Source organism: Urocitellus parryii, chromosome 9 (assembly GCF_045843805.1).
Source record: "Urocitellus parryii isolate mUroPar1 chromosome 9, mUroPar1.hap1, whole genome shotgun sequence".
Taxonomy (NCBI): Eukaryota; Metazoa; Chordata; class Mammalia; order Rodentia; family Sciuridae; genus Urocitellus; species Urocitellus parryii.
The window spans coordinates 38,218,750-38,229,354 of NC_135539.1; positions in this window are offsets into that span (position 1 = coordinate 38,218,750).

A 10,605-nucleotide genomic window follows, 5' to 3' on the forward strand; every position below is an offset into this window, starting at 1 on the left:
ATCGTTACCTATTGCATGTATGATCACGCGACCTGTGTGACTCTACATCACGAACAACTGGATGAATGGGAAGTTATACTCCACGTATGGAGGATGTGTCAAAATGCATTCTACTGTCATGTGTAACTAATGAGAACAAATTTTTAAAATATTTTATTTCTTAAAAAAGCAGCTCATGTGCCATTTCCACCCGACAGCGCTGGGGTAGCTACGTGTCTGGAGAGCTACATGTCTGTGCAGAAGCAAAATAGAGTTCTTACCCCTCAACCTTTCTGAAAGTCCCTCCCAGTTGTCCCCTCTCTCCGTAAATGCCTACCCTTTCCCCCCTTCTCCTGTCACCCCTTCCCTCCCAGCAGTCCCAGTGATCCTTTTAAAAATGTCACTTGGTTCATACCACTCCTGTCCAAACTCCTGAAGTGCCCGTCCCATGCAGCTCAGTCCTCCACCCCCCCCATGGCCAAACGCCCCCTCTCCACTTTCTCCCTTGCTCCTTCTATTGCCGCGGCATGGGGCCCCTCACGGATCCTGAGAATGAACAGCTCCTTCCCACCTCAGGGCCTTTGCACGTGCTGTTCTCCCTGCCTGGAACTCCCCTCCTAGTATTCTCGACTCCCACTTGACGTCCACTCAGTCCCTGCTCAGGGTCGCCTCCCAAGAGCCCCTCCTTGACCCCTTCACCTCACGTGCCCCACCTTCCCAAGCCCCCTGGTGCCTGCTACCTGTCCCCTCTGTGCCCTGAGTCCCCACAAGCATGGACACCCCTGAGTCCTGCTTCCTACTACTTCCTGAGGCCCAAGACACGGCCCGCCCCCCCACCCCCGGGGACAGGCCTCAAAAATGTTTGCTGAAGGCCTGAAAAGCCACATCCCACCACGCATGGCCACAGGGGGAAAGGAAGCCACCGGGTGGGTCCCGTGGAGAGATCTAGGCAGGTGACCGGCTCTGGGGGACAGGGCCAGGTGCCATGCTGGGGCCCGAGAGGCAGTGACTGTGGCCTGAAGGGAGGGCTGAGAGGGGAGATGTCAGCTGGAGTCAGGATGCCAGCCTGGGCCCTGCCCTCTCCAGAGGGGCACAGAGGGCCTGAGCCCCCAGCCCCTGGGCAGGCGGACACAGTCTCCCCCTGGAGGCCGCTGCCCCTCTGGACCCCCGCCCTCAGAGGAGCCCGGAGGCCCCCGGGCCAAGAGGAGGTGGGGTCCCCACCTCCCTCAAAAGCGTCGGGTTATCGACTGGAGGCGGCTCATCGATCCGTTAAGAGCTTTTGCATCTTTCTCGATGGGAATCTGCGCTCTCTCGGCCCTCGAGCCGGGACCCTGCGCTGCCAGCTCTTCCCTCCACCCCATAAATCTCCATCTGGGCGTCTCTGCGTCCGCCTGGAGGGGTGCGGTCAAGGGTCTCACGGCCCCTCTGGGTCGGGCCGTTGGCTCTGCTGCTGCCGTGGACCAGGAGAGCAGCCCCCGTGCCCCGTGGCCCCTCCCCAGCCCTCACCCAGGATCCCAGAGACCCCAGGGACCCTCTCCCGGGAGAACCCGGCACAGCCCACGTCCTAGCCCCCAGGCACTGCCCTGGACATCCCCTCTGGCCCCTGCCGTCCCCGCAGCTGGGCACGGGCACAGGGACTGGCCTGCACCTGTGAGTTTTAAAGCCCACCCCGGGCGGTTCCCTGGTCCCCCAGGCCAAGGTGGCCCTTCTTTGGGCTGTGTCCCTGCCCCCATCCTGGTCCCCCTCCTGGTCTCCACAGCCCTGGGGGCTTTGGGTCTCATGGCCCGAGGGGGAAGAGCCCCAGGAGAACAGGGCCCGAGAGTGCGGGTCCCTGCAGCCCCCGCCCAGGTGTGCCTGGGCCAGGAGACACAGGGCCGGACCCCGCAGCCTTCTGTCTCATCAGAAGCGAGTTTCGTTTGTTCTAGACGCTGACCGACAGGACACTCCCAGCCACTGTCCTCTCATGTGACAACCAGAGAGACTGAGGCCCGGAACTCCCCCCTGGAGCCCCTCTGCCCAGAGGAAGCTCCCTGCTCAGCTTGAGGCGGCCCTGGCCAGGTGGGTGGCCACAGGCCCTCGTCTCTAGCCACTGGGGGACCTGGGCCCTCCACAACCTTCAGGTGCAGAAACGGTGCCAGAGGGGCAGCCGGGCGCAGCCCCTTGCTCCCCTATCCCCAGGCTGCCGGGGGTGGGGGTCGCTGCAGGAGTCTCAGCCACAGGACCCTGGGCCACCGGGTCTGCCCTGCCACCAGCAGAGGTTGACACAGAAACTCCAGCCCCTGGGTCCCAGAGCTTCCAGAGTGGGTGGTCCCAGGGCCCAGCCTCCCCTGAGAGGCCCTGATCCTGACAGGCAAGGGCTCCACCCCAGAAGCACATCACCTCTGGGTCACATCACCTCTCGGCACTAAGCCACCCCCTTTCCTCAATGCTCGAGGGACAAGGGCCCCGCACTCCTCTTTGTGATCCTGTGGCCCTGGCTCACATTTCCCGGCCCCTCCTTGGGGGAGACCCACAGAGATGGAGGCCGATCCCTCGTTTTATTTCTCACTGTTACATTCTTATGTCTAACAGTCATATAAAAAAGTCATTGGGGGCTGGGGATGTGGCTCAAGCGGTAGTGCGCTCGCCTGGCATGCGCGCGGCCCGGGTTCGATCCTCAGCACCACATACCAACAAAGACGTTGTGTCCACCGAGAACTAAGAAATAAATATTAAAATTTCTCTCTCTCTCTCTCTCTCTCTCTCTCTCTCTCTCTCTCTCTCTCTCCCCTCTCTCTTTAAAAAAAAAAAAAAAAAAGTCATTGAAAACGAGTGTTCAAGCCAGTGTAGGTGAATGTTCGTACCCTGCTCCAGTCTTCAGCAACAAAAGCTCCCACCCATATCTCCCAACGGATGAGTGGGTCAGCAGTGGGGGCCAACCTGGGTGGAATATTATGGAGTCGTGAAAAGGGGCTGCTCTGACCCACCCTGCAGCAGAATGCAAGATGAACCGTGTAGGCAACCTCTGACTTTCTAGTAGCTGCCATAAAAAGATCAAAAGAAACAGGTGAGGTTACTTGAAATACCAGATTTTATTTGGCTTTATCTCTTACAAATAGAATCGTATAACAACACCCTCTTCCAGGTTGAGCCAGCAGATCCAGGGTGCGTCTCACCCATGACACAGACACATCTCAGGTGCTCCAGGGCCACACGTGTCCCCTATTGAGACAACATTCCAAGGTCCCCTTAACTCCCCTGTGGCCCTGAGGTCACAGTACAGACCCTTGGGCTCCTGTCCCCGTTAGGGGACACCCAACCTGTGGCTCCCACCTTCATGGGGTCCTGAAATTTATGTCACTGCCTCTAGGATTACAGAGCCACCCCAGCAGACAGAGGTCCCGGGGGACCTCGGGAGCCAGGGTGGAGGGCCACCAAGAGACAGGGAAGTGGGTGCAGGTCTCTGCTGCTGACCACCATGTCCTACTGAGACCAGGCGCTGCCCAGAGGAAAACCTCAGCCTGAAACGGCACATCCTTCCCCGCCACCAGCCAACACCACCCCTCGGGCCCAGATGTGACGTGGGACTGGCCCAGTTGGAGCAGGGACAGTTGGTAGTTGGCCCTAAAGTCCTGGTCCCCTCCCTCCTTGACTTCCTGGGCTCTGGTCCCTGTGCAGACTCTAACCTGTCGTTCTGCAGATTGTCCCTCCGCGTGGGTTGAGGTGATCAGCTGCGGGGTGTGCATCCTGTGGGAGTGTCATGGGGCTGGGGACCACCCAATCGGCTAGGTCAGGGCGTCTGCCAGGTTCCCCACTGAAGCCCCGAGTAGCAACCTGGCGTTTGATGAAAGGAACGTTCAAAGGGTGTCAACGCGCGCTGCTCACCACCCACCCGCTCCGAGACCCACGGTGGATTCTGGCTCCCGTCAGGGACGTAATGGTGCCGTTCACCTCAATCCCAGGGCCTCATGATTGACAGCTTGCCACAGGGCTTCTGACCCCATTACTTGTTGGGATGTTCAGGTTGTCCTGGGTGAGGCCAGTGGCCTGCAGGCTGGAGTGTCCCACATCCCTGCCCAGCCCAGAATCCGCCATCTGCCCATCAGGGAAGGGTGGCTCAAGGCTAAGGTCTGGCACTCCCCGGCCTGGAGTCCTTAGCGTGACACGCGTGAGCACAGTGCACGCTCATTGCGTCTCTTCATTCCCTGATCCACCAGAGTGTGGCAAAACCAACCCCAGCTCCACCCACAGAGCCCGTTCTGGCTGGCCCTGTCCACTGAGTATCTTCCTCTTGCACTACCGCAGACCAGCACATCGTCTGCAATCCACTGAGCCTCCATCCACAGCCAGTGTCCTGGCCTCCCTTGGACACCATCCTCTTGTGGCCCCCATGACTGCTGGGCTGTCTTCCCACTAGGGAACAAGGGATGGAGGAGGGCGGTGGGGCAGAGCCAGAAGATTCCAGAAGTAATCTTAACGGCACCAAAAGACACACACAAGAAACATCAGCGCCAATTTGCTCACCATAACCCCAAAGTGGGAACAGGAAGAAGAGATAAGTCGATCATAATACATTGGCACAATGGAATATTACACAGTGGTGAAAAGGGCCTGACATCAGATATACACAACCATGTGGCAAGTCTCACAGCCATGACGTTGAGCAAAGCAATTCAGAAACAAAAGAGAAATGATGTAAGTCTCTACGTTTTCGAGCTCAGCATCAGGTGATCAGGGTTGGGGGCGTGGCTTGGCGGTAGAACCTTGCCTAGTAGGGACCAGGTCCTTGGTTCAAGTCCCAGCACCACACACACATACACAAGTAAGTGATAAAAGTCAGAGTAGCAGCCTGTTGTGGTATATTGTCTGGGAAGGGGCACACTGGGCCTTCCAGGTTCTGGAATGTTCTGTCCCTCCATCTGGGGGTGGATCCTTGGGATAACGTGTCAACTCTAATCACCATGTCTCTTTGACCTTTATGCACAATCCCCCCCGCCCCCCCCCCGCCGCACTTTAAGTTTTTAAAAAAAGAGCCAGTTAGAAACCAAGGTCTCCAGGGTCCCTTTCAACTCCGCCCCTCCCCCCCCTGTGTGCATCTAAGCCTCAACCCCTCTTCCTCCCTCAGTCTCCCCATCTGTCAAATGGGTGCACATTCCACCTGGACACCTCGGGAACTCTTCACTCCCCCAGGCAGGAGCCCTCTCCGCCTCGGGGTCCAGCCTCCCCACAAGCCCAGGCCTGGACGAGGCTGGAGGGGCTGCTGACCCCGCAGGCCAGCCCGCTGATCCTGTGGGGGGGGGGGGCTGTGTTGTGAGCGAGGTGCCGAGGCGCAGGCGAGGGAGCGCGCGGGCGGGAAGGTTTATAATGATGATTAGGCCTGAAATTGGCGGAGATTTACAGCGTTGGGCCGGGAATGGAGGGAGAGGGGCCGGGGCTGGGAGCGGCCTAATGGATCCGTCAGCTCGTTCGGCTGCTCAGCGGGCCGAGGCGGGTCACCCGGCTTTCCGCTGGCAGCACAAAGCACTTCAATTTCGTTAGGAAATGTATCAATTTAACTGACTTGAGCGGCACACTGAAAAACCTAATGAATCTGGACTCAATTTTCCGCCACACTGCTCCTGAGAACTGTCGGAAACAATGTCTATGGTCGGAGGTGACGGGGTGGCCGCCGATAGGCCGCCCGGGCGCCCCTTCCCTTCCCACCCCTGGCCGTCCCTTCCCCGTCAGGGTTAGTGGAGAGAGACGGACCTGTCTGCACAACCTGGTGACAGCCCAGCCCGGCCACTTCCCTAACAATGATGTTATTATAGGTAAATTGGCCTCCATTTCAGCAGGACGGTGGTGCTAATTGAGTGAGAAATATAATACAGGGAGCTGTTGTCTGCGCTCAGGGGCGGAGGGGCTGACTAAATGGCCTACCATTGTTGGTGTCACAAGTAGGCAGATGTTGCCTTCTGTTGATAACTGCACTGACATAGCTGGAGCTTGTCACCGCAGCTTCTGCCCGGAGACTCAGAGACTCGGGGCTCTGGTGGCAGATGGCTCCTCTGAATGGCTGAGGAGGGTCCCCGCAGCCCCGCAGGGTGGGAGGTGGCCGCTTGGTAAATAGGTCGGGGCTCCGGGGCCTTCCCCAGTCTCTCTCTGGGGGAGGCCTGGGACCCTGGAGCAGAGTCCCCTGGACTTTCTCCAGGCCTGGAACCCTCACAGCCCTGCCAGGGGGCTGTCCAAGGCCAGAACTGGCACAGGAGTTCTGGAAGCTGTGTCCGTGGTCGGGATGTGGAGGTCAGGGGGTAGCAGAGGCGCGAGGGTCCAGGGCGAGGGGCTGGATCCTCCAGACGAATTCTCCAGGCTCTAGCCACCCAGAGGGCTGGGAGAGGGGGCTTCCTGGGGCTGGAAGGGCCGCGTTCCCAGGAAGCCCCCCAGCTTCCAGAGCCAAGAGGCCAAGCCTCCAGGTGCCCCTGACACACTATGGGGGACACCTGCCCAACACAGCTACTGTGGGTGACCCTTGAGGTGTTCAGAGCCAGGACCCCAGGCTGTGCCCGCCAGGGCCTCTGGAACGCTCCAGAACAAAGCCCACTGGGCCTCTCATTGGCCCGGACAGACCCTTCTTCTGGAAGGTCCAGCAGGCAGCAGGGAGGTGAGCGGATGGGGTGCCGGGCTGTGGGGAAGCAGATATCAGGGTCAAGCTCTGGGATGCTGGGACCTAGAGCGAGGGCAGCCAGGTGTCCTTGAGCACAGCTCCCACCTCTGTTTAGTCCTCAGAGGCTCCTGAGGGCCTGACATAGCAATAATGTGCCGTGTACACAGTAGGCGCTCCCTAAATGGTGATGGTTATTCTTGGGTGTCTCTGGAAATCCCCAGGTGTGCGTGGACTTGAGCCCTTTGCCAGTTGAGGGCGTTTGCCCTCCTTCAGCCTCGGCTCAGGGGTGACCTCTGCTTGGGGTGGCGTCCCCCCAGTTCCGTTCCTGGGCCATGGGGCCCTGCCCCTCGGCTCCAGCTCCACCTCCTCCCCCAGCCCCGCAGCCTCCGCCTCTTCTGGTCCACGCTCAGCTCAGGATAGCTGTCTGGGGTCAACCTGGGTCTACAGAGATGAAAATCAAACGCTGCACCCTGACTTGGGGACCCCTCAGCAAACACACCATGGCTGCTGCAGGGGGCCCCAGCACCCTGAGAAATCTGACCCAGGAGTCAGCCCCGGCCAGCCCCTGACAAGGCCACCAGACCCCTGGGTCAGTCACAGGCGCCAAATGACCACGGACAGGGACCGGGGTTCCTCCCTCAGTCCCGCGATGAAGACCCCCTAGGGCTGCAGAGGGGCTGTCCCCAGCCTGGGCTGGACCGGATGGACCAGAGATGGCTGCCCGTGCCAACTCGTGCTTCTGACCCAGGGCCCCTATGCCAGCTGGGAGCCTGGCTCCGGGCTGGCCACACAGTGAGCTGAGCAGGGTCCCTGCCCTGGGAGCTCCTGGGTCCCTGGTCAGCGCTGACTATAGAGACGCGTCTGGGCTTCAAGGAGGGGTGCTGGAACAGGCCTTGAAGGAGCAAAGGGACTGGGGTCGCCACCCCAAGCAGAGGTCACCCCTGAGCCGAGGCTGAAGGAGGGCAAACGCCCTCAACTGGCAAAGGGCTCAAGTCCACGCACGCCTGGGGATTTCCAGAGACACCCAAGAATAACCATCACCATTTAGGGAGCGCCTACGGTGTACACCGCACATTATTGCTATGTCAGGCCCTCGGGAGCCTCTGAGGTCAAAACAGAGGTGGGAGCTGTGCTCAAGGACACCTGGCTGCCCTCGCTCTAGGTCCCAGCATCCCAGAGCTTGACCCTGATATCTGCTTCCCTACAGCCCGGCACCCCATCCGCTCACCTCCCTGCTGCCTGCTGGACCTGAAGGGAGCAGAGTGGCCAGGCCTGAGTCTCCAGCCAGGTCCGACCCAGGAAGCTGCCCGGTGTCCAGGAATGGAAGGGGAGAGCAGGACCAGGTCCACGCTCCGGCTGCACCTGGGTAGCCGCTTGCCCAGCCTTGGCTGTGCATCTGTAGCAGGGGCAGGTTGGCACCTGCTGGGGCAGCTGTGGGCTCCGAGTGAGGCGGGAGGGGACAGGCCTAAGCGTGGCCACATGAGGGAGTGGCACTCGGGTAGGATTTCTGTACCTTCCTGGGTCCCAGCAGTCCTGTCCCACTCAGACTGCTCTCCTGGGATCTCCAACCAAGCTGGCTTCAACCATTCTGGAATATTCTAAGCTCCACATGGTTCTCTCAGAGAGATGTACCTCTGAATGCTTTTTTGGCATTTTCCAGATCTTGCTCAATGGCCTTCATCGGCACAGAGGAGAGTGGACACTGGTGTTAACTCCATCCTTGGATGTGGTTGGTGCTTCGATAAAGTCCAGTGACCCCAGGAGCAGGTCTGGGGGTCATTCTCCAGGTGTGGCTTTCCTGTCCTCAGCCCTGCCCCTCATTGACCTTGACCCAGGGCTGAGGGTCACGGACGCCCACCTGTGCCAAGACGGGCAGACTCCTGGCCCAGCACAGCCTGCAGAGCCAGGAGCTCCAAGCCAGCCCTCGGCCCCACCAGCCCAGACTACTCTGCCCTCCCCTCACCTCACCCCTGACCTTGGCTGAGGCCATCTTGGGCAGGTGGTTGAAGCTCCGAGACCCCCGTTTCCTCATCTGTGTATTGGGGACAGCCCACGTGCCTGGGTCTCCAAGGGCAGTTGGGAAAGTGCTTTGTGGGTTCCTAAGAGGGGGTTCAGGAAGGGGGTCAAGCAGCACGGGTACCCCATGCCCACCCCTGGTCCCAAGTGCTCACCCTTGGCTACGTCCACCCTGGGCTCAGAAAATGGGTCCCTGGGTTTCTATATGGAATGGCTTCAAGGATGTGCCACCAAGAGGAGACTGGCTGGGGCCTTGTCTGGGACCCTGCAGATCGAGGAGGACAGGCTTTGGGGCCAGGCCTGGCAGGACCTGGGAAAGAGGCATTTGGCTACAGGTGAGACCTGAAGTGGTGGGGGGCACCCTCGGCAGGCTTTATGCTGCACCCTGGGCACCCCTCTTTTTGAGCTCCATGGTGGGGGAGGTCACCCATCAGCCTGTCACCCCAGTATCTGTGCCTCACCTGCGACCCGTGTGGCCACCCCAAGGGGAGTGGAGGGCCAGCCATTTCCCTGACCACGGTGAGCAAGCGTGCCTCCCCCCGGGTCATGGGCTGCGCAGCCCCCATGGTCAGAGATGATGTCCAGCCAAAGAAATGTCCAGAGCTGACTGGCAGAATGGGCATGTTTGGTGGCAGAGGAGGACCTGGGCTTTGGGGATGCCACAGAGGATGGCTCCAGGGGCTTGAGGCTGTGTCCTGCAGGCTGGACACTGGGCAGGATTTCAACCCCAAATACACCCAGAGGACAGGCTGGGAAGCAAGGGCCGGTGGGTTCTGGGCAGGGCCGGGTGCTGCAAAGGGGTGACACAGGGACCACCCCCGCCCCCCCCCCACACACACACACACTGTCACAGCTCACCCAGGCGGGGGCCTGCCCCTCCTGGCACTTAGAGTCATCAAGAATGATGCAAGTGACAGGTTTGTGTGTGTTTGTTAATTTACTCAGATTCATTCGCAGGAACAGCTGGCTGGGTCCCAGCAGGGCCACCTCGCCCGCCCACCTGCCGCCCCACAGCCGGCTCCACGCAGCGGTGCTTATGGCTCAGCGGGCATGGCCTGGGCTGGCGGGGACACTGCGGTCCTCCCAGGGTGCGCACACCGGAGGCTGGGGGATGAGGGTGCTGCCTGCAGCCTGAGTACCCCACCGGACAGCTGGCAGGCTGTGGAGGGCCACTGAGGCCAGGGAGAGCCAGGGTATGCGCTGTCCCATGCCTCCAGGAGCAAGGGCTGTGTGCCACTCGGGGGGGATAGGGCAGGACCCCGACCCCCTCTGGGCCTGATTCTCCCTGGAGACTAAACCTGTTTCTCTGGTCCTTCCACCTTGGGACTCCCCAGGACCCTCCAGTCCCTCTACAGGGTGACTCTGCTGGGCCAAAGTCATGGTCTGGATAGGATCCACCCAGAGGGAGGTGGCCAAAAGTGGGCAGGAGTCACCAGGGTAGGCAAGTCCCTGGTAGCCTCCCCCTCTGTCGGCCAGGGAGCCCCGAAGAGCCACCTGGCCTGAGCCAAGAGAGAGGGGAGCGGGCCCTGAGCTGGCGTCTGAAGCTATCGGTGACGCTGGTCCAGGATGGCATGGAGGTTTCAACGCTGAGCGCCCGTTAATAGAACAGACAGCCTTTCCTCTCTTCATCTCCCTGTCCCCATAGCTTTGTTATTTAAAGTCAGGTTAAGGGAAGAAAAAAATCCCGCAGACAGGTTTGGCTGGGAAGCCTGAGGACAGGAAAAGTTAGAGATATTTATTTGACAGGGTCAAGGTTGGAGCCCCTCTCTCCTCTCTCCCCAGGTCCCATAGGTGTTAGGCTGAGAGACATTTAATCGCGGGAGTAGCGGTTTCATATCTATAACAAAAATCAAATAATGCAAGATGATTTACTCCCCCTAGCAACCGCGGAGCTCACCCTTAGCAACCAGGCTAGCCTCGGGCTGCGGTGTAATCAGCTTGAAAATATTTCAATTATTGTGTTGATTTTAGTGGATTTGAGAAGCGCT